The sequence below is a fragment of the Coregonus lavaretus genome (genome assembly GCF_964263955.1).
Source record: "Coregonus lavaretus genome assembly, chromosome: 2".
In the NCBI taxonomy this organism is placed as follows: Eukaryota; Metazoa; Chordata; class Actinopteri; order Salmoniformes; family Salmonidae; genus Coregonus; species Coregonus lavaretus.
Window position 1 is genome coordinate 1,903,552 of NC_139989.1, and position 23,280 is coordinate 1,926,831.

Here is a 23,280-nt window from a genome sequence, read left to right on the forward strand (position 1 = left end):
CCCTAACCCTCCTTCCATCCAAACCCTAACCCTCCTCCATCCTAACCCTAACCCTCCTCCATCCTAACCCTAACCCTCCTTCCATCCAAACCCTAACCCTCCTCCATCCTAACCCTAACCCTCCTTCCATCCTAACCCTAACCCTCCTCCATCCTAACCTTAACCCTCCTCCATCCTAACCTTAACCCTCCTCCATCCTAACCCTAACCCTAACCCTCCTCCATCCTAACCCTAACCCTCCTCCATCCAAACCCTAACCCTCCTTCCATCCAAACCCTAACCCTCCTTCCATCCTAACCCTAACCCTAACCCTCCTTCCATCCTAACCCTAACCCTCCTCCATCCTAACCCTAACCCTCCTCCATCCTAACCCTAACCCTCCTCCATCCTAACCTTAACCCTCCTCCATCCTAACCTTAACCCTCCTCCATCCTAACCCTAACCCTAACCCTCCTCCATCCTAACCCTAACCCTCCTTCCATCCAAACCCTAACCCTCCTTCCATCCTAACCCTAACCCTCCTTCCATCCTAACCCTAACCCTCCTCCATCCTAACCCTAACCCTCCTCCATCCTAACCCTAACCCTCCTCCATCCTAACCCTAACCCTCCTCCATCCAAACCCTAACCCTAACCCTCCTCCATCCTAACCCTAACCCTCCTCCATCCAAACCCTAACCCTCCTTCCATCCAAACCCTAACCCTCCTCCATCCTAACCCTAACCCTCCTCCATCCTAACCCTAACCCTCCTCCATCCTAACCCTAACCCTACTCCATCCTAACCCTCCTTCCATCCAAACCCTAACCCTCCTCCATCCTAACCCTAACCCTCCTCCATCCTAACCCTAACCCTCCTCCATCCTAACCCTAACCCTACTCCATCCTAACCCTAACCCTCCTCCATCCAAACCCTAACCCTCCTCCATCCTAACCCTAACCCTCCTCCATCCTAACCCTAACCCTCCTTCCATCCTAACCTTAACCCTCCTCCATCCTAACCCTAACCCTCCTCCATCCTAACCCTAACCCTCCTTCCATCCTAACCCTAACCCTCCTCCATCCTAACCCTAACCCTCCTCCATCCTAACCCTAACCCTCCTCCATCCTAACCCTAACCCTCCTCCATCCTAACCCTAACCCTCCTCCATCCAAACCCTAACCCTCCTCCATCCTAACCCTAACCCTCCTCCATCCTAACCCTAACCCTCCTTCCATCCTAACCCTAACCCTCCTCCATCCTAACCCTAACCCTCCTCCATCCAAACCCTAACCCTCCTCCATCCTAACCCTAACCCTCCTCCATCCTAACCCTAACCCTCCTTCCATCCAAACCCTAACCCTCCTCCATCCTAACCCTAACCCTCCTCCATCCTAACCCTAACCCTCCTTCCATCCTAACCCTAACCCTCCTCCATCCTAACCCTAACCCTCCTCCATCCCCCAAAATCCATTCCACAAATTTGTCCCGCAGGTGGTTTATTTCCCCCCCAAGTTTTCTGAGCAAAACAATATAAATTAAATTGAATCTTCATTGTTGGACATAAAAGACTGTAAAAGCATGTGATCGTTTCCCGATGTAATCAATGTTCTAAAAAATATATGTTTTTGTAAAGTACTATCTGTTTGGGCTGCTTGCGGACAATTTGCAGTGTACAAACCTACCAGGTGGTCCTCTGGTCCTCTGTAGCTCAGCTGGTAGAGCACGGCGCTTGTAACGCCAAGGTAGTGGGTTCGATCCCCGGGACCACCCATACACAAAAATGTATGCACGCATGACTGTAAGTCGCTTTGGATAAAAGCGTCTGCTAAATATTATATTATATTATTATATATTATATTATATGCCAAGAGTGTGCAAAGCTGTCATCAAGGCAAAGGGTGGCTATTTGAAGAATCTCAAATATAAAATCTATTTTGATTTGTTTAACACTTTTTTGGTTACTACATGACTCCATTTGTGTTATTTCATAGTTTTGATGTCTTCACTATTATTCTACAATGTAGAAAATAGTAAAAATAAAGAAAAACCCTTGACTGGTACTGTATATATACAGTGCCTTCGAAGGTATTCAAACCCCTTGACTTTTTCCACATTTTGTTACGATTCTTTTTTTATCCTCATCAATCTACACACAATACCCCATAATGACAAAGAGAAAACAGGTTTTTAGAAATATTTACATAAGTATTCACTCCCTTTGCAATGAGACTCGAAAATGAGCTCCGGTGCATCCTGTTTCCATTGATCATCCTTGAGATGTTTCTACAATTTGTTTGGAGTCCACCTGTGGTAAATTCAGTTGATTGGACATGATCTGGAAAGGCACACACCTATCTATATAAGGTCCCACAGTTGACAGCGCATGCCAGAGCAAAAACCAAGCCATGGGGTCAAAGGAATTGTCCATAGAGCTCCGAGACAGGATTGTGTCGAGGCACAGAAAAAGTAAAGGGGTCTGAATACACTGTATATCAGGGTTCTTCAATTCCGGTCCTGGAGGGCCGAAACACTTCTGTTTTTTATTTCTACCTGGTAGTTAATTGCACTCACCTGGTGTCCCAGGTCTGAATTAGCCCCTGATTAGAAGGAGAGGATGAAAAACAGAGGTGTTTCGAGCCCTCCAGGACCGGAATTGAAGAACCCTGCTGTATATACTGTATATTCATATACAGAGAGAGAGAGAGAGAGAGAGAGAGAGAGAGAGAGAGAGAGAGAGAGAGAGAGAGAGAGAGAGAGAGAGAGAGAGAGAGAGAGAGAGAGAGAGAGAGAGAGAGAGAGAGAGAGAGAGAGAGAGAGAGAGAGAGAGAGAGAGAGAGAGAGAGAGAGAGAGAGAGAGAGAGAGAGAGAAAGAAAGAAAGAAAGCACCTGGACTTCACCAAAGAAAATCAGAAATACAGACATTGTAAATCTACAAGAAACATGGTATAGAGGAGACGGACCCACTGGTTGCCCTCTAGGTTACAGAGAGCTGGTTGTCCCATCCACCAAACTACCAGGAGTAAAACAGGGAAGGGACTCAGGGGGTATGCTAATTTGGTATAGAGCAGACCTAACTCAATCTATTCAATGAATCAAAACAGGAACATTTTACATTTGGCTAGAAATTCAAAAGGAAATGATCTCAACAGAGAAAAATGTCCTCCTGTGTGCTACCTACAGTGGGGAAAAAAAGTATTTAGTCAGCCACCAATTGTGCAAGTTCTCCCACTTAAAAAGATGAGAGAGGCCTGTCATTTTCATCATAGGTACACGTCAACTATGACAGAGAAATTGAGGAGAAAAAATCCAGAAAATCACATTGTAGGATTTTTTATGAATTTATTTGCAAATTATGGTGGAAAATAAGTATTTGGTCACCTACAAACAAGCAAGATTTCTGGATCTCACAGACCTGTAACTTCTTCTTTAAGAGGCTCCTCTGTCCTCCACTCGTTACCTGTATTAATGGCACCTGTTTGAACTTGTTATCAGTATAAAAGACACCTGTCCACAACCTCAAACAGTCACACTCCAAACTCCACTATGGTCAAGACCAAAGAGCTGTCAAAGGACACCAGAAACAAAATTGTAGACCTGCACCAGGCTGGGAAGACTGAATCTGCAATAGGTAAGCAGCTTGGTTTGAAGAAATCAACTGTGGGAGCAATTATTAGGAAATGGAAGACATACAAGACCACTGATAATCTCCCTCGATCTGGGGCTCCACGCAAGATCTCACCCCGTGGGGTCAAAATTATCACAAGAACGGTGAGCAAAAATCCCAGAACCACACGGGGGGACCTAGTGAATGACCTGCAGAGAGCTGGGACCAAAGTAACAAAGCCTACCATCAGTAACACACTACTCCGCCAGGGACTCAAATCCTGCAGTGCCAGACGTGTCCCCCTGCTTAAGCCAGTACATGTCCAGGCCCGTCTGAAGTTTGCTAGAGTGCATTTGGATGATCCAGAAGAGGATTGGGAGAATGTCATATGGTCAGATGAAACCAAAATATAACTTTTTGGTAAAAACTCAACTCATCGTGTTTGGAGGACAAAGAATGCTGAGTTGCATCCAAAGAACACCATACCTACTGTGAAGCATGGGGGTGGAAACTTCATGCTTTGGGGCAGTTTTTCTGCAAAGGGACCAGGACGACTGATCCGTGTAAAGGAAAGAATGAATGGGGCCATGTATCGTGAGATTTTGAGTGAAAACCTCCTTCCATCAGCAAGGGCATTGAAGATGAAACGTGGCTGGGTCTTTTAGCATGACAATGATCCCAAACACACCTCCCGGGCAACGAAGGAGTGGCTTCATAAGAAGCATTTCAAGGTCCTGGAGTGGCCTAGCCAGTCTCCAGATCTCAACCCCATAGAAAATCTTTGGAGGGAGTTGAAAGTCCGTGTTGCCCAGCGACAGCCCCAAAACATCACTGCTCTAGAGGAGATCTGCATGGAGGAATGGGCCAAAATACCAGAAACAGTGTGTGAAAACCTTGTGAAGACTTACAGAAAACGTTTGACCTGTGTCATTGCCAACAAGGGGTATATAACAAAGTATTGAGAAACTTTTGTTATTGACCAAATACTTATTTTCCACCATAATTTGCAAATAAATTCATAAAAAATCCTACAATGTGATTTTCTGGATTTTTTTTTCTCATTTTGTCTGTCATAGTTGACATGTACCTATGCTGAAAATTACAGGCCTCTCTCATCTTTTTAAGTGGGAGAACTTGCACAATTGGTGGCTGACTAAATACTTTTTTTCCCCACTGTATATCTCCCCACTAGAATCCCCATACTTTAATGAAGACAGCTTCTCTATTCTAGAGGGGAGATCAATGATTTCCAGGCCCAGGGACATGTAATAGTCTGTGGCGACCTAAATGCCAGAACTGGACAAGAACCTGACACCCTCAGCACACAGGGGGACAAACACCTACCTGGAGGTGACAGCATTCCCTCCCCCATATGCAGCCCAAGGCACAACTACGACAACATAACCAACAGAAACGGGTCACAACTCCTGCAGCTCTGTCGCACGCTGGGTAGGCTGGTCAGTGGTGTACATAGTCAATGTTAGGCTTCGAGGGGACTCCTACAGTAGGTACACCTATAGCTCATCCTTGGCAGTAGTACTGTAGACTACTTTATCACTGACCTCAACCCAGAGTCTCTCAGAGCATTCACAGTCAACCCACTGACACCCCTATCAGACCACAACAAAATCACAATCTACTTGAACAGAGCAATACTCAATCATGAGGCATCAAATCCAAAGGAACTGAATAATATTTAGAAATGCTATAGATGGAAGGAAAGTAGTGTAGAAACCTACCAAAAAAAAATTAGGCAACAACAAATTCAATCCATTCTAGACAACTTCCTGGACAAAATGTTTCACTGTAATAGTGAAGGTGTAAACTTGGCAGTAGAAAACCTAAACAGTATATTTGACCTCTGAGCTTCCCTATCCAATCAAAAAATGTCAAGCAGACAACCTAAGAAAATGAACAACAATGACAAATGGTTTGGTATGAAAAAAATGTATGCATTCAATAAGTAAGTATGCAAGTAAGTGTATGCACTGTAAGTCGCTCTGGATAAGAGCGTCTGCTAAATGACAAAAAAAAAATTGTTTGATGACGAATGCAAAACCTATTAAATAAATTGAGAAACCTATCCAACCAAAAACATAGAGAGCCAGAAAACCTGAGCCTACGCCTTCACTATGGTGAATCACTAAAACAATACAGAAATACACTACGGAAAAAGAAGGAACAACATGTCAGAAATCAGCTCAATGTAATTGACGAAATCCATTGACTAACCACTTCTGGGAAAATTGGAAAACACTAAACAAACAACAACACGAAGAGCTATCTATCCAAAATGGAGATGTATGGGTAAACCACTTCTCCAATCTTTTTGGCCCTATAACAAAGAACAAACAGCAAAAAAATTTACATGATCAAATGCAAATCTTAGAATCAACTATTAAAGACTACCAGAACCCACTGGATTCTCCAATTACATTGAATGAACTGGCATCATCCCCAATATTTGGAACCAATCCACAAAAGTGGAGACTAATTTGACCCCAATAACTACCATGGGATATACGTTGACAGCAACCTTGGGAAAATCCTCTGCATTATCATTAACAGCAGACTCGTAGATTTCCTCAGTGACAACAATGTACTGAGCAAATGTCAAATTGGCTTTTTACCAAATTACCGTACAACATGCGGATCCTTTGTTCGCACCACCCAGGGCATTTGAACTGATTCCAGAGGCCGATCCAAAACAACGCCGCCAAAGCGGTCTCCTAGTCAGACTTAGGAGGCGCGCACACCACCCATCGCTAGAGTATATTACTCGCTAATGTCCAGTCCCTAGACAACAAAGTGGACGAGCTCAGGGCTAGGATCTCCTTCCAGAGAGACATCAGGGATTGTAACATAGTCTCATTTTCACGGAAACATGGCTTTCTCAGGATATACTGTCCCCGTCCATACAGCCATCTAATATATTTTGATTTGTTTAACAATTATTTGGTTACTACATGATTCCATATGTGTTATTTCATAGTTTTGATATCGTCACTATTATTCTACAATGTAAAAAATAGTAAAAATAAAGACAAACCCTTGAATGAGTTGGTGTGTCCAAACTTTTGACTGGTACTTTATATGGGGGATACAACCATCCCAGCTCTGCAGATTTTGCTGCGAAGAGACAGAATAATTAGATAATTTGTTTTGGTACTGTCCATATGTAGCTTGTTTTTGGTCACAGGTTCAGGAATGGCTGAAGAATCGCAACATTTACCTGGAGCTAACTCTGCAAATAGCACTGCTGGGTGATTTAAAAAGTCATAGTCAATCGATTAATAATATAACAATACTCATAGCAAAAATTTGTATCTTTAAATTACAATATGTAGAATCTATGAGAATGGAAAAGTTCAGAACTTTTATGAAACATCAGAGCACAGTTGAAAAATATATGGCAAAGAGAAATCAAAACTGGATGGTGTTCAGGGATAGTTGGGAGGGGTTGAGTGGAGCTGAAGGATGGGACTAAAAACAAACAAAAGATAACTAATGTAAACTATACTGTGTCCGTAAAACGTACACTACCGTTCAAAAGTTTGGGGTCACTTAGAAATGTTATTTTTTTCCATGAAAATGAAAACATACATGAAATGAGTTTGAATAGGAAATATAGCAAAATGAATCGGAAATGTAGTCATTGACAAGGTTAGAAAAAATGATTTTGAATTGAAATAATAATTGTGTCCTTCAAACTTTGCTTTCGTCAAAGAATCCTCCATTTGCAGCAATTACAGCCTTGCAGACCTTTGGCATTCTAGTTGTCAATTTGTTGAGGTAATCTGAAGAGATTTCACCCCATGCTTCCTGAAGCACCTCCCACAAGTTGGATTGGCTTAATGGGCACTTCTTACATACCATACGGTCAAGCTGCTCCCACAACAGCTCAATAGGGTTGAGATCCAGTGACTGTGCTGGCCACTCCATTATAGACAGAATACCAGCTGACTGCTTCTTCCCTAAATAGTTATTGCCTAGTTTGGAGCTGTGCTTTGGGTCATTGTCCTGTTGTAGGAGGAAATTGGCTCCAATCAAGCGCCTTCCACAGGGTATGGCATGGAATTGCAAAATGGAGTGATAGCCTTCCTTCTTCAAGATCCCTTTTACCCTGTACAAATCTCCCACTTTACCACCACCAAAGCACCCCCAGACCATCACATTACTGCCACCATGCTTGAGAGATGGCATCAAGCACTCCTCCATCATCTTTTCCTTTGGTCTGCGTCTCACAAATGTTCTTCTTTGTGATCCCAACACCTCAAAACTTCAATTTGTCTGTCCATAACATTTTTTTCCAATCTTCCTCTGTCCAGTGTCTGTGTTCTTTTGCCCATCTTAATATTTTCTTTTTATTGGCCTGTCTGAGATATGGCTTTTTCTTTGCAACTCTGCCTAGAAGGTCAGCATCCCGGAGTCGCCTCTTCACTGTTGACGTTGAGACTGGTGTTTTGCGGGTACTATTTAATGAAGCTGCCAGTTGAGGACCTGTGAGGCATCTGTTTCTCAAACTAGACACTCTAATGTATTTGTCCTCTTGCTCAGTTGTGCACTGGGGCCTCCCACTCCTCTTTCTATTCTGGTTAGAGCCAGTTTGCGCTGTTCTGTGAAGGGAGTAGTACACAGCATTGTACGAGATCTTTAGTTTCTTGGCAATTTCTCACAATGAATAGCTTTCATTTCTCAGAACAAGAATAGACTGATGAGTTTCAGAAGATGATGTTCCAGATACTCAACTAGTCTCAAGAAGGCCAGTTTTATTGTTTCTTTAATCAGCACAATAGTTTTCAGCTGTGCTAACATAATTGCAAAAGGGGTTTCTAATGATCAATTAGCCTTTTAAAATGATAAACTTGGATTAGCAAACACAACGTGTCATTGGAACACAGGACTGATGGTTGCTGATAATGTGCCTCTGTACACCTATGTAGATATTCCATAAAAAATCAGCAGTTTCCAGCTACAATAGCCATTTACAACATTAACAATGTCTACACTGTATTTCTGATCAATTTGATGTTATTTTAATGGACAAAAAAATCGCTTTAATTTAAAAAACAAGGACATTTCTAAGTGACCCCAAACTTTTGAACGGTAGTGTATATATACACAGTTGAAGTCAGAAGTTTACATACATCTTAGCCAAATACATTTAAACTCAGTTTTTCACAATTCGGTAATGTATATATATATATATATATATATATATATATATATATATATATATATACGGTAGTGTGTAGTGTATATATATATACGGTAGTGTGTAGTGTGTATATATATATATATATATATATATATATATATATATATATATATATATACAGTGGGGAGAACAAGTATTTGATACACTGCCGATTTTGCAGGTTTTCCTACTTACAAAGCATGTAAGGGTCTATAATTTTTATGAGAGACGGAATCTAAAACAAAAATCCAGAAAATCACATTGTATGATTTTTAAGTAATTCATTAGCATTTTATTGTATGACATAAGTATTTGATCACCTACCAACCAGTAAGAATTCCAGCTCTCACAGACCTGTTAGTTTTTCTTTAAGAAGCCCTCCTGTTCTCCACTCATTACCTATATTAACTGCACCTGTTTGAACTCGTTACCTGTATAAAAGACACCTGTCCACACACTCAATCAAACAGACTCCAACCTCTCCACAATGGCCAAGACCAGAGAGCTGTGTAAGGACATCAGGGATAAAATTGTAGACCTGCACAAGGCTGGGATGGGCTACAGGACAATAGGCAAGCAGCTTGTTAGCGCAATTATTAGAAAATGGAAGATGTTCAAGATGACGGTCAATCACCCTCGGTCTGGGGCTCCATGCAAGATCTCACCTCGTGGGGCATCAATGATCATGAGGAAGGTGAGGGATCAGCCCAGAACTACACGGCAAGACCTGGTCAATGACCTGAAGAGAGCTGGGACCACAGTCTCAAAGAAAACCATTAGTAACACACTACGCCGTCATGGATTAAAATCCTGCAGCGCACGCAAGGTCCCACTGCTCAAGCCAGCGCATGTCCAGGCCCGTCTGAAGTTTGCCAATGACCATCTGGATGATCCAGAGGAGGAATGGGAGAAGGTCATGTGGTCTGATGAGACAAAAATATAGCTTTTTGGTCTAAACTCCACTCGCCGTGTTTGGAGGAAGAAGAAGGATGAGTACAACCCCAAGAACACCATCCCAACCGTGAAGCATGGAGGTGGAAACATCATTCTTTGGGGATGCTTTTCTGGACAGGACGACTGCACCGTATTGAGGGGAGGATGGATGGGGCCATGTATCGCGAGATCTTGGCCAACAACCTCCTTCCCTCAGTAAGAGCATTGAAGGTGGGTCGTGGCTGGGTCTTCCAGCATGACAACGACCTGAAACACACAGCCAGGGCAACTAAGGAGTGGCTCCGTAAGAAGCATCTAAAGGTCCTGGAGTGGCCTAGCCAGTCTCCAGACCTGAACCCAATAGAAAATCTTTGGAGGGAGCTGAAAGTCCGTATTGCCCCGAAACCTGAAGGATCTGGAGAAGGTCTGTATGGAGGAGTGGGCCAAAATCCCTGCTGCAGTGTGTGCAAACCTGGTCAAGACCTACAGGAAACGTATGATCTCTGTAATTGCAAACAAAGGTTTCTGTAACAAATATTAAGTTCTGCTTTTCTGATGTATCAAATACTTATGTCATGCAATAAAATGCAAATTAATTACTTAAAAATCATACAATGTGATTTTCTGGATTTTTGTTTTAGATTCAGTCTCTCACAGTTGAAGTGTACCTATGATAAAAATTACAGACCTCTACATGCTTTGTAAGTAGGAAAACCTGCAAAATAGGCAGTGTATCAAATACTTGTTCTCCCCACTGTATATTTATAAAAAAATATATATGGGGGATTGGAAATGATGCAGACAGTTACATTGATGGAAGCCACAATCTATCTGCAATATTAAAGCTGATCTACCCCCTTAAAATACCAACAAAAAACAAAAAAACATTTATATCACAGAATTGGCGAGGGCACTAGAAAAGTCTGCAGCACCCGGCCTCACCCTACTAGAATCTGATGTCAAATGTCTACTGTTTGCTGATTATCTGGTGCTTCTGTAAAGGAGGGCCTACAGCAGCACCTAGATATTCTGCACAGATTCTGTCAGACCTGGGCCCTGACAGTAAATCTCAGTAAGACAAAAATAATGGTATTCCAAAAAAGTTCCAGTTGCCAAATAAAAATACAAATTCCATCTAGACACCGTTGCCCTAGAGCACACAACAAACTATACCTACCTCTGCCTAAACATCAGAGCCACAGGTAACTTTCACAAAGATGTGAACGATCTGAGCGACAAGGCAAGAAGGGCCTTCTATGCCATCAAAAGGAACATAAAATTCGACATACCAATTAGGATCTGGCTAAAAATACTTGAATCAGTTATAGAACCCATTGCCCTTTATGGTTGTGAGGTCTGGGGTCCGCTCACTAACCAAGAATTCACAAAATGGGACAAACACCAAATTGAGACTCTGCATGCAGAATTCTGCAAAAATATCCTCAGTGTACAACGTAAACCATCAAATAACGCATGTAGAGAAGAATTAGGTCGATACCTGCTAATTATCAGAATCCAGAGCAGTTCAATTCTACAACCACCTAAAAGGAAGCGATTCCCAAACCTTCCATAACAAAGCCATCACCTACAGAGAGATGAACTTGGAGAAGAGTCCCCTATGCAAGCTGGTCCTGGGGCTCTGTTCACAAACACAAACAGACCCCACAGAGCCCCAGGACAGCAACACAATTTGACTCAACCAAATCATGAGAAAACAAAAAGATAATTACTTGACACATTGGAAAGAATCAACAAAACAACAGAGCAAACTAGAATGCTATTTGTCTCTAAACAGAGAGTACACAGTGGCAGAATACCTGACCACTGTGACTGACCCAAAATTAAGGAAAGCTTTGACTATGTACAGACTCAGTGAGCATAGCCTTGTTATTGAGAAAGGCCGCCGTAGGCAGACCTGGCTCTCAGGAGAAGACAGGCTATGTGCACACTGCCCACAAAATGAGGTGGAAACTGAGCTGCACTTCCTAACCTCCTGCCAATTGTATGACCATATTAGAGACACATATTTCCCTAAGGTGACACAGACCCACAAAGAATTCGAAAACAAATCCAATATCTATTGGGTGAAAAACCACAGTGTGCCATCACAGCAGCAAGATGTGTGACCTGTTGCCACAAGAAAAGGGCAACCAGTGAAGAACAAACACCATTGTAAATGCAACCCATATGCATGTTTATTTATTTTCCCTTTTGTACTTAATATGACATAATATGACATTTGAAATGTCTTTATTCTTTTGGAACTTCTGAGTGTAATGTTAATTGTTAATTTTTTATTATTTATTTCACTTTTGTTTACTATCTACTTCACTTGCTTTGGCAATGAAACATATGTTTCCCATGCCAATAAAACCCTTTGAATTAAATTGAGAGCTGGTTGGCAGTTATTGGGATTAATCTTTTCCTGGAGGCAGCTCTGGAGGGTGGTCACTAGCTAGCCACAAAATCTGATTTTAAGAGATATAGCGAGAGAGGAAGAAGAAGAATCAAATAAAGAAAAAGAGAGAAAAGAGAGAGACTGGAGGAGCTGGATGTGTTCCAGACAGCCTGCTTAGAGGAAGAGCTGGGTGTCTGGTTGACTGGTTCTCTGACTGGTTGACTGGTTGACTGGTTCTCTGACTGGGTGTCTGGTTTACTGGTTCTCTGACTGGTTGACTGGTTGACTGGTTGTCTGACTGGTTGACTGGTTGACTGGTTCTCTGACTGGGTGTCTGGTTGACTGGTTCTCTGACTGGTTGACTGGTTGACTGGTTCTCTGACTGGGTGTCTGGTTGACTGGTTCTCTGACTGGTTGACTGGTTGACTGGTTCTCTGACTGGGTGTCTGGTTGACTGGTTCTCTGACTGGTTGACTGGTTGACTGGTTCTCTGACTGGGTGTCTGGTTGACTGGTTCTCTGACTGGTTGACTGGTTCTCTGTCTGGTTGACTGGTTGACTGGTTCTCTGACTGGTTCTCTGTCTGGTTGACTGGTTCTCTGACTGGTTGACTGGTTCTCTGACTGGTTCTCTGTCTGGTTGACTGGTTCTCTGTCTGGTTGACTGGTTCTCTGTCTGGTTGACTGGTTGTCTGACTGGTTGACTGGTTCTCTGACTGGTTGACTGGTTCTCTGACTGGTTGACTGGTTCTCTGACTGGTTGACTGGTTCTCTGTCTGGTTGACTGGTTGTCTGACTGGGTGTCTGGTTGTCTGACTGGTTGACTGGTTCTCTGACTGGTTGACTGGTTGTCTGACTGGTTGTCTGTCTGGTTGACTGGTTCTCTGACTGGTTGACTGGTTTACTGACTGGTTGACTGGTTCTCTGACTGGTTGACTGGTTCTCTGACTGGTTGACTGGTTCTCTGTCTGGTTGACTGGTTCTCTGACTGGTTGACTGGTTCTCTGACTGGTTGTCTGACTGGTTGTCTGACTGGTTGACTGGTTCTCTGACTGGTTGACTAGTTGTCTGACTGGTTGACTGGTTCTCTGACTGGTTGACTGGTTCTCTGTCTGGTTGACTGGTTCTCTGACTGGTTGACTGGTTCTCTGACTGATTGACTGGTTCTCTGACTGGTTGACTGGTTCTCTGACTGGTTGACTGGTTCTCTGTCTGGTTGACTGGTTCTCTGACTGGTTGACTGGTTTACTGACTGGTTGACTGGTTCTCTGTCTGGTTGACTGGTTCTCTGACTGGTTGACTGGTTCTCTGACTGGTTGACTGGTTCTCTGACTGGTTGACTGGTTCTCTGACTGGTTGACTGGTTCTCTGTCTGGTTGACTGGTTCTCTGTCTGGTTGACTGGTTCTCTGACTGATTGACTGGTTTTCTGACTGGTTGACTGGTTCTCTGACTGGTTGACTGGTTCTCTGACTGGTTGACTGGTTCTCTGACTGGTTGACTGGTTCTCTGACTGGTTGACTGGTTCTCTGACTGGTTGACTGGTTGACTGGTTGTCTGACTGGTTTACTGACTGGTTGACTGGTTGACTGGTTCTCTGACTGGTTCTCTGTCTGGTTGACTGGTTGTCTGACTGGTTGACTGGTTGACTGGTTCTCTGACTGGTTGACTGGTTGACTGGTTCTCTGACTGGTTTACTGACTGGTTGACTGGTTGACTGGTTCTCTGACTGGTTCTCTGTCTGGTTGACTGGTTGTCTGACTGGGTGTCTGGTTGACTGGTTCTCAAACTGGTTGACTGGTTGACTGGTTCTCTGACTGGTTCTCTGTCTGGTTGACTGGTTGTCTGACTGGTTGACTGGTTGACTGGTTCTCTGTCTGGTTGACTGGTTCTCTGACTGGTTGACTGGTTCTCTGCCTGGTTGACTGGTTGACTGGTTGACTGGTTCTCTGTCTGGTTGACTGATTCTCTGACTGGTTGACTGGTTCTCTGACTGGTTGACTGGTTCTCTGACTGGTTGACTGGTTCTCTGACTGGTTGACTGGTTGTCTGACTGGTTGACTGGTTCTCTGACTGGTTGACTGGTTCTCTGACTGGTTGACTGGTTCTCTGACTGGTTGACTGGTTCTCTGACTGGTTGACTAGTTGTCTGACTGGTTGACTGGTTCTCTGACTGGTTGACTGGTTCTCTGACTGGTTGACTGGTTGTCTGACTGGTTGACTGGTTCTCTGACTGGTTGACTGGTTCTCTGACTGGTTGACTAGTTGTCTGACTGGTTGACTGGTTCTCTGACTGGTTGATTGGTTCTCTGACTGGTTGACTGGTTCTCTGACTGGTTGACTGGTTGTCTGACTGGTTGACTGGTTCTCTGACTGGTTGACTGGTTCTCTGACTGGTTCTCTGACTGGTTGACTGGTTGACTGGTTCTCTGACTGGTTTACTGACTGGTTGACTGGTTGACTGGTTGACTGGTTGTCTGACTGGTTGACTGGTTCTCTGACTGGTTGACTGGTTCTCTGACTGGTTGACTGGTTGTCTCTCTGTCTGTTTGTTGCTGTGTTTGTATGTTATGTTCTTTATACTAAAGGTCCAATGTAATCAACCCGTTGTAATGTAGCCGTTGTTATCTCAGTATCAACCCATTTCTGGGGAATAATTAAGGACCTTACAGTGATTGTTTTAAATGAAAATGGTCAAAAAGAAACTAAAATATATTCTTAGCAAAAAGTAATTTCTCATGAAAGATGTTTGCTAGACTGTCTGGGAGTGGCCTGAGTGAGGGGCCCAATTGGAGGAGCCTAATGGGAGGGATATGGGAGTGGCCTGAGTGAGGGGCCCAATTGGAGGAGCCTAATGGGAGGGATATGGGAGTGGCCTGAGTGAGGGGCCCAATTGGAGGAGCCTAATGGGAGGGATATGGGAGTGGCCTGAGTGAGGGGCCCAATTGGAGGAGCCTAATGGGAGGGATATGTAACTTGAAAACTAGCTGTGATAGGCAGAGAGGGGGGCAAACTCTATTTGTTATTTGCTAGGCGATCCAAAAAACCCACCCATGCAAATGAGCTGGAATTTCAGTTGGCCTTTTCAAACAGCTCTAACACTAACAGGGCATTATCATAACTTTCACAATTTCACTGTATTATTTAAATCACATTTTATTGGTCGCATATACATATTTAGCAGATGTTATTGCGGGTGTAGCGAAATGCTTGTGTTCCTATCTCCAACAGTGCAGTAATATCTAACAATCCACACCAATATACATCAATCTAAAAGTAAAAGAATGGAATTAAGAAATATAGAAATATAGAAATATAGGGACGAGCAATGTCGGAGTCCGGTGTATGTATGACCTCACCTTCCGGTAAGCAAATTGAAGTGGTTCTAGGGTGTCGGGTAAAGAGGAGGTGATATGATCCTTAACTAGCCTCTCAAAGCACTTTATGATGATGAGTGCTGCGGGCCGACAGTCATTTAGTTCAGTTACCTTTGCTTTCTTGGGTACAGGGACAATGGTGGCCATCTTGAAGCATATGGGGACAGCAGACTGGGATAGGGAGAGATTGAATATGTCCGTAAACACACCAGCCAGCTGGTCTGCGCATGCTCTGAGGACGTTTCTAGGGATGCCGTCTGGGCCGGCAGCCTTGCGAGGGTTAACACACTTAAATGTCTTAATCACGTTGGCCATGGAGAAGGAGAGGCCACAGTCCTTGGTAGTGGGCCTCGTCAGTGGCACCGTGTTATCCTCAAAGCGGGCGAAGAAGGTGTTTAGCTTGTCTGGGAGCAAGATGTCGGTGTCTGTGACGTGGCTGGTTTTCCCTTTGTAGTCCGTGATTGTCTGTAAACCCTGCCACATACGTCTCGTGTCTGAGCTGTTGAATTGCGACTCTTTGTCTCTGTACTGTACTGACGTTTTGCCTGTTTGATTGCCTTACGGAGGGAATAACTACACTGTTTGTTTTTGATCATATTCCAACATCATAGTGTGGAAATATAAAACACAGCACTGCCCCTTTAATTTGCTGTTGTTTATCAAAACAAATATGAATATTATTGCAAAAGAGAGAGGAGAACTCCTCAGGCGATATTGAATGAAGTAGCCCATTGATAACTCTTCCATTGTCTAGCAGTAAGAAGTGTAGAGGAGAGATAGAGGGGCTACAGGCAATAACACAATAACATGAATCTATTATACAGATCTGCATGAATCAAACTCTAACCCTGACTGATTTAAGACCTCATTTAAATGGATTGAACTGAAGGAATGCTACCAGCAGACAGATCTGAAGGAGAGAGTAGTCAGTCCTCAGTTGTTCTGAAGTAAAAACACAAAGACAAAAGAGGCTGGCCCACAGAGGTGTAACACTGTAGAGGCTGGCCCACAGAGGTGTAACACTGTAGAGACTGGCTCACAGAGGTTTAACACTGTAGAGGCTGGCCCACAGAGGTTTAAAACTGTAGAGGCTGGCCCACAGAGGTTTAGCACTGTAGAGGCTGGCTCACAGAGGTTTAACACTGTAGAGGCTGGCCCACAGAGGTTTAACACTGTAGAGGCTGGCCCACAGAGGTTTAACACTGTAGAGACTGGCCCACAGAGGTGTAACACTGTAGAGGCTGGCCCACAGAGGTGTAACACTGTAGAGGCTGGCCCACAGAGGTTTAGCACTGTAGAGGCTGGCTCACAGAGGTGTAACACTGTAGAGGCTGGCCCACAGAGGTTTAGCACTGTAGAGGCTGGCTCACAGAGGTTTAACACTGTAGAGGCTGACCCACAGAGGTTTAACACTGTAGAGGCTGGCCCACAGAGGTTTAACACTGTAGAGACTGGCCCACAGAGGTTTAACCATGTAGAAGCTGGCCCACAGAGATGTAACACTGTAGAGGCTGGCCCACAGAGGTTTAACACTGTAGAGGCTGGCCCACAGATATTTAACACTGTATATGCTGGCCCACAGAGGTTTCACACTGTAGATGCTGGCCCACAGAGGTTTCACACTGTAGAGGCTGGCCCACAGAGGTTTCACACTGTAGATGCTGGCCCACAGAGGTGTAACACTGTAGAGGCTGGCCCACAGAGGTTTAACACTGTAGAGGCTGGCCCACAGAGGTTTAACACTGTAGAGGCTGGCCCACAGAGGTTTAACACTGTAGAGGCTGGCCCACATAGGTTTAACACTGTAGAGGCTGGCCCACAGAGATCTAACACTGTAGATGCTGGCCCACAGAGATCTAACACTGTAGATGCTGGCCCACATAGGTTTCACACTGTAGAGACTGGCCCACATAGGTTTCACACTGTAGAGACTGGCCCACAGAGGTTTAACAATGTAGAGGCTGGCCCACAGAGGTTTCACACTCTAGAGACTGGCCCGAAGAGGTGTAACACTGTAGAGGCTGGCCCACAGAGGTTTAACACTGTAGAGGCTGGCCCACAGAGGTTTAACACTGTAGAGGCTGGCCCACAGAGGTGTAACACTGTAGAGGCTGGCCCACAGAGGTTTAACACTGTGGAGGCTGGCCCACAGAGGTTTAACACTGTAGAGGCTGGCCCACAGAGGTTTAACACTGTAGAGGCTGGCCCACATAGGTTTAACACTGTAGAGGCTGGCCCACAGAGATCTAACACTGTAGATGCTGGCCCACATAGGTTTCACACTGTAGAGACTGGCCCACAGAGGTTTAACAATGTAGAGGCTGGCCCACAGAGGTTTAACACTGTAGAGGCTGGCCCACAGACCTTTAACACTGTAGAGGCTGGCCCACAGAGGTTTAACACTGTAGAGGCTGGCCCACAGACGTTTAACCATGTAGAGGCTGGCCCACAGAGATTTAACACTGTAGAGGCTGGCCCACAGAGGTTTAACACTGTAGAGGCTGGCCCACAGAGGTTTAACACTGTAGAGGCTGGCCCACAGAGGTTTAACACTGTAGAGGCTGGCCCACATAGGTTTAACACTGTAGAGGCTGGCCCACAGAGATCTAACACTGTAGATGCTGGCCCACAGAGATCTAACACTGTAGATGCTGGCCAACATAGGTTTCACACTGTAGAGACTGGCCCACAGAGGTTTAACAATGTAGAGGCTGGCCCACAGAGGTTTAACACTGTAGAGGCTGGCCCACAGAGTTTTCACACTGTAGAGACTGGCCCACAGACCTTTAACACTGTAGAGGCTGGTACACAGAGGTTTAACACTGTAGAGGCTGGCCCACAGAGGTTTAACACTGTCGAGGCTGGCCCACATAGATTTAACACTGTAGATGCTGGCCCACAGAGGTTTAACACTGTCGAGGCTGGCCCACATAGATTTAACACTGTAGATGCTGGCCCACAGAGGTTTCACACTGTAGAGGCTGGCCCACAGATGTTTAACACTGTAGAGACTGGCCCAAATAGGTTTAACACTTTAGAGGCTGGCCCACAGAGATTTAACACTGTAGGGGCTGGCCCACAGAGATTTAACACAGTAGAGGCTGGTCCACAGAGGTTTAACACTGTAGAGGCTGGCACACAGAGGTTTAACACTGTAGAGGCTGGCCCACAGAGATTTAACACTGTAGGGGCTGGCCCACAGAGATTTAACACGGTAGAGGCTGGCCCACAGAGGTTTAACACTGTAGAGGCTGGCCCACAGAGGTTTAACACTGTAGAGGCTGGCCCACAGAGGTTTAACACTTTAGAGGCTGGCCCACAGAGGTTTAACACTGTAGAGGCTGGCCCACAGAGGTTTAACACTGTAGAGGCTGGCCCACAGAGGTTTAACACTGTAGAGGCTGGCCCACAGAGGTTTAACACTGTAGAGGCTGGCCCACAGAGGTTTAACACTGTAGAGGCTGGCCCACAGATGTTTAACACTGTAGAGACTGGCCCAAATAGGTTTAGCACTTTAGAGACTGGCCCACAGAGATTTAACACTGTAGGGGCTGGCCCACAGAGGTTTAACACTGCAGAGGCTGGCCCACAGATGTTTAACACTGTAGAGGCTGGCCCACAGAGGTTTAACACTGTAGAGGCTGGCCCACAGAGGTTTAACACTGTAGAGGCTGGCCCACAGAGGTTTAACACTGCTGCCTTGTATAGGTGGACTTGGTGGTAAAGGCTGTTCAAGTCCAGGGTGGAGTGGTGGGCCAGGTAGACATTTGGTTTTGAGGCACAGTCAGTGGAAATACTTGCGTTTACCTGCTGTATGGTAGCAGGGTGGAGGTATTTTCATGGTAGAAGGGTGGAGATAACCACTTGTGCATTGGGGAAAGTAGAATAAGCTTTTTCTATCATTCCCTTCAGTGCTGTGGCCACCCTTTAAAGTATATATTTTCTAGTGTATGCAACATGATGGACTGACTGGTTTAAATCTGTCTGATGTGATCCTTTTAAATGGAAGGTGATGCCAAAAAAACAGTTATATCCTGGATGGACAATACAGTTGTTTTCTATTCTATTAAGGAGTACAATCTGTGGCTTGTGTGTGTCCTCAGTGGGTGTAGGGGGGTCGTCAGGAGGCGATCAGGAGTCCCCTGGGCTTGGGGTTCTTCATGTATCTGTCCTGCTGTGATGTCGAGGCTACGGTTAGGATCTGGGGTGGGCTGTTCTGCTGGCTTCTCTGCGGGGGTGGCCAGCTCTCTAATGGGTTGTTCTCTGTCACACGTCATCTTTCTCACCTTCTCCTCCTTCAGCTTCTCCTCCTCCTCCTCCTCCTCCTCCTCATCCTCCTCCCCCTCCTCCTCCTCCTCCCCCTTCTTCCCCTCCTCCTCCCCCTCCTCCCCCTCCTCCTCCTCCTCCTCCTCCTCCTCCTCCCCCTCCTCCTCCTCCTCCTCCTCCTCCTCCTCCTCCTCCTCCTCCTCCTCCTCATCCTCCTCCTCCTCCCCCTCCTCCTCCTCCTCCTCCTCCTCCTCCTCCCCCTCCTCCTCCTCCTCCTCCTCCTCCTCATCCTCCTCCTCCTCCTCCTCCTCCTCCTCCTCCTCCTCCCCCTCCCTCTCCTCCCCCTCCTCCTCCTCCTCCTCCTCCTCCTCATCCTCCTCCCCCTCCTCCTCCTCCTCCTCCCCCTCCTCTTCCTCCTCCTCATCCTCCTCCTCCTCATCCTCCTCCTCCTCCTCATCCCCCTCCCCCTCCTCCTCCTCCTCCTCCACCTCCTCCTCATCCTCCTCCTCCCCCTCCTCCTCCTCATCCTCCTCCCCCTCCTCCTCCTCCTCATCCTCCTCCCCCTCTTCCTCCTCCCCCTCCTCCCCCTCCTCCTCCTCCTCCTCATCCTCCTCCCCCTCTTCCTCCTCCTCCTCCTCCTCATCCTCCTCCTCATCCTCATCCTCATCCTCCTCCCCCTCCTTCTCTCTCATCTTCTCCTGTTGAAGTCTCAACCCAGTCCAGAGTGCAGGTATGTCTCTCCACCTCCAGCTCTCTGGGTCTGGTTGAGGGGGTGTTGTTGTGCTGGACTGTTGTCTGGGTCTGGTTGAGGGGGTGTTGTTGTGCTGGACTGTTGTCTGGGTCTGGTTGAGGGGGTGTTGTTGAGCTGGACTGTTGTCTGGGTCTGGTTGAGGGGGTGTTGTTGTGCTGGACTGTTGTCTGGGTCTGGTTGAGGGGGTGTTGTTCTGCTGGACTGTTGTCTGGGTCTGGTTGAGGGGGTGTTGTTGTGCTGGACTGTTGTCTGGGTCTGGTTGAGGGCGTGTTGTTGTGCTGGACTGTTGTCTGGGTCTGGTTGAGGGGGTGTTGTTGTGCTGGACTGTTGTCTGGGTCTGGTTGAGGGGGTGTTGTTGTGCTGGACTGTTGTCTGGGTCTGGTTGAGGGGGTGTTGTTGTGCTGGACTGTTGTCTGGGTCTGGTTGAGGGGGTGTTGTTGTGCTGGACTGTTGTCTGGGTCTGGTTGAGGGGGTGTTGTTGTGCTGGACTGTTGTCTGGGTCTGGTTGAGGGGGTGTTGTTGTGCTGGACTGTTGTCTGGGTCTGGTTGAGGGGGTGTTGTTGTGCTGGACTGTTGTCTGGGTCTGGTTGAGGGGGTGTTGTTGTGCTGGACTGTTGTCTGGGTCTGGTTGAGGGGGTGTTGTTGTGCTGGACTGATCTAACACTGTAGATGCTGGCCCACAGAGATCTAACACTGTAGATTCTGGCCCACATAGGTTTCACACTGTAGAGACTGGCCCACAGAGGTTTAACAATGTAGAGGCTGGCCCACAGAGGTTTAACACTGTAGAGGCTGGCCCACAGACCTTTAACACTGTAGAGGCTGGCCCACAGAGGTTTAACACTGTAGAGGCTGGCCCACAGACGTTTAAACATGTAGAGGCTGGCCCACAGAGATTTAACACTGTAGAGGCTGGCCCACAGAGGTTTAACACTGTAGAGGCTGGCCCACAGAGGTTTAACACTGTAGAGGCTGGCCCACAGAGGTTTAACACTGTAGAGGCTGGCCCACATAGGTTTAACACTGTAGAGGCTGGCCCACAGAGATCTAACACTGTAGATGCTGGCCCACAGAGATCTAACACTGTAGATGCTGGCCAACATAGGTTTCACACTGTAGAGACTGGCCCACAGAGGTTTAACAATGTAGAGGCTGGCCCACAGAGGTTTAACACTGTAGAGGCTGGCCCACAGAGTTTTCACACTGTAGAGACTGGCCCACAGACCTTTAACACTGTAGAGGCTGGTACACAGAGGTTTAACACTGTAGAGGCTGGCCCACATAGGTTTAACACTGTCGAGGCTGGCCCACATAGATTTAACACTGTAGATGCTGGCCCACAGAGGTTTAACACTGTCGAGGCTGGCCCACATAGATTTAACACTGTAGATGCTGGCCCACAGAGGTTTCACACTGTAGAGGCTGGCCCACAGATGTTTAACACTGTAGAGACTGGCCCAAATAGGTTTAACACTTTAGAGGCTGGCCCACAGAGATTTAACACTGTAGGGGCTGGCCCACAGAGATTTAACACAGTAGAGGCTTGCCCACAGAGGTTTAACACTGTAGAGGCTGGCACACAGAGGTTTAACACTGTAGAGGCTGGCCCACAGAGATTTAACACTGTAGGGGCTGGCCCACAGAGATTTAACACGGTAGAGGCTGGCCCACAGAGGTTTAACACTGTAGAGGCTGGCCCACAGAGGTTTAACACTGTAGAGGCTGGCCCACAGAGGTTTAACACTTTAGAGGCTGGCCCACAGAGGTTTAACACTGTAGAGGCTGGCCCACAGAGGTTTAACACTGTAGAGGCTGGCCCACAGAGGTTTAACACTGTAGAGGCTGGCCCACAGAGGTTTAACACTGTAGAGGCTGGCCCACAGAGGTTTAACACTGTAGAGGCTGGCCCACAGATGTTTAACACTGTAGAGACTGGCCCAAATAGGTTTAACACTTTAGAGACTGGCCCACAGAGATTTAACACTGTAGGGGCTGGCCCACAGAGGTTTAACACTGTAGAGGCTGGCCCACAGAGGTTTAACACTGTAGAGGCTGGCCCACAGAGGTTTAACACTGTAGAGGCTGGCCCACAGAGGTTTAACACTGTAGAGGCTGGCCCACAGAGGTTTAACACTGCTGCCTTGTATAGGTGGACTTGGTGGTAAAGGCTGTTCAAGTCCAGGGTGGAGTGGTGGGCCAGGTAGACATTTGGTTTTGAGGCACAGTCAGTGGAAATACTTGCGTTTACCTGCTGTATGGTAGCAGGGTGGAGGTATTTTCATGGTAGAAGGGTGGAGATAACCACTTGTGCATTGGGGAAAGTAGAATAAGCTTTTTCTATCATTCCCTTCAGTGCTGTGGCCACCCTTTAAAGTATATATTTTCTAGTGTATGCAACATGATGGACTGACTGGTTTAAATCTGTCTGATGTGATCCTTTTAAATGGAAGGTGATGCCAAAGACACAGTTATATCCTGGATGGACAATACAGTTGTTTTCTATTCTATTAAGGAGTACAATCTGTGGCTTGTGTGTGTCCTCAGTGGGTGTAGGGGGGTCGTCAGGAGGCGATCAGGAGTCCCCTGGGCTTGGGGTTCTTCATGTATCTGTCCTGCTGTGATGTCGAGGCTACGGTTAGGATCTGGGGTGGGCTGTTCTGCTGGCTTCTCTGCGGGGGTGGCCAGCTCTCTAATGGGTTGTTCTCTGTCACACGTCATCTTTCTCACCTTCTCCTCCTTCAGCTTCTCCTCCTCCTCCTCCTCCTCCTCCTCATCCT

At 46.2% G+C, this 23,280-nt stretch overlaps 1 protein-coding gene across 1 annotated transcript in view; it reads right to left on the reverse strand.

Annotated features, from left to right (window-relative positions):
• The window catches only part of LOC311099709 (vasoactive intestinal polypeptide receptor-like), a gene marked incomplete at both ends in the record, with an annotated part of 166,120 nt that overhangs the window by 128,950 nt on the left and 13,890 nt on the right, over nt 1–23,280 (reverse strand). The gene's annotated exons all lie outside the window — the stretch shown is intronic.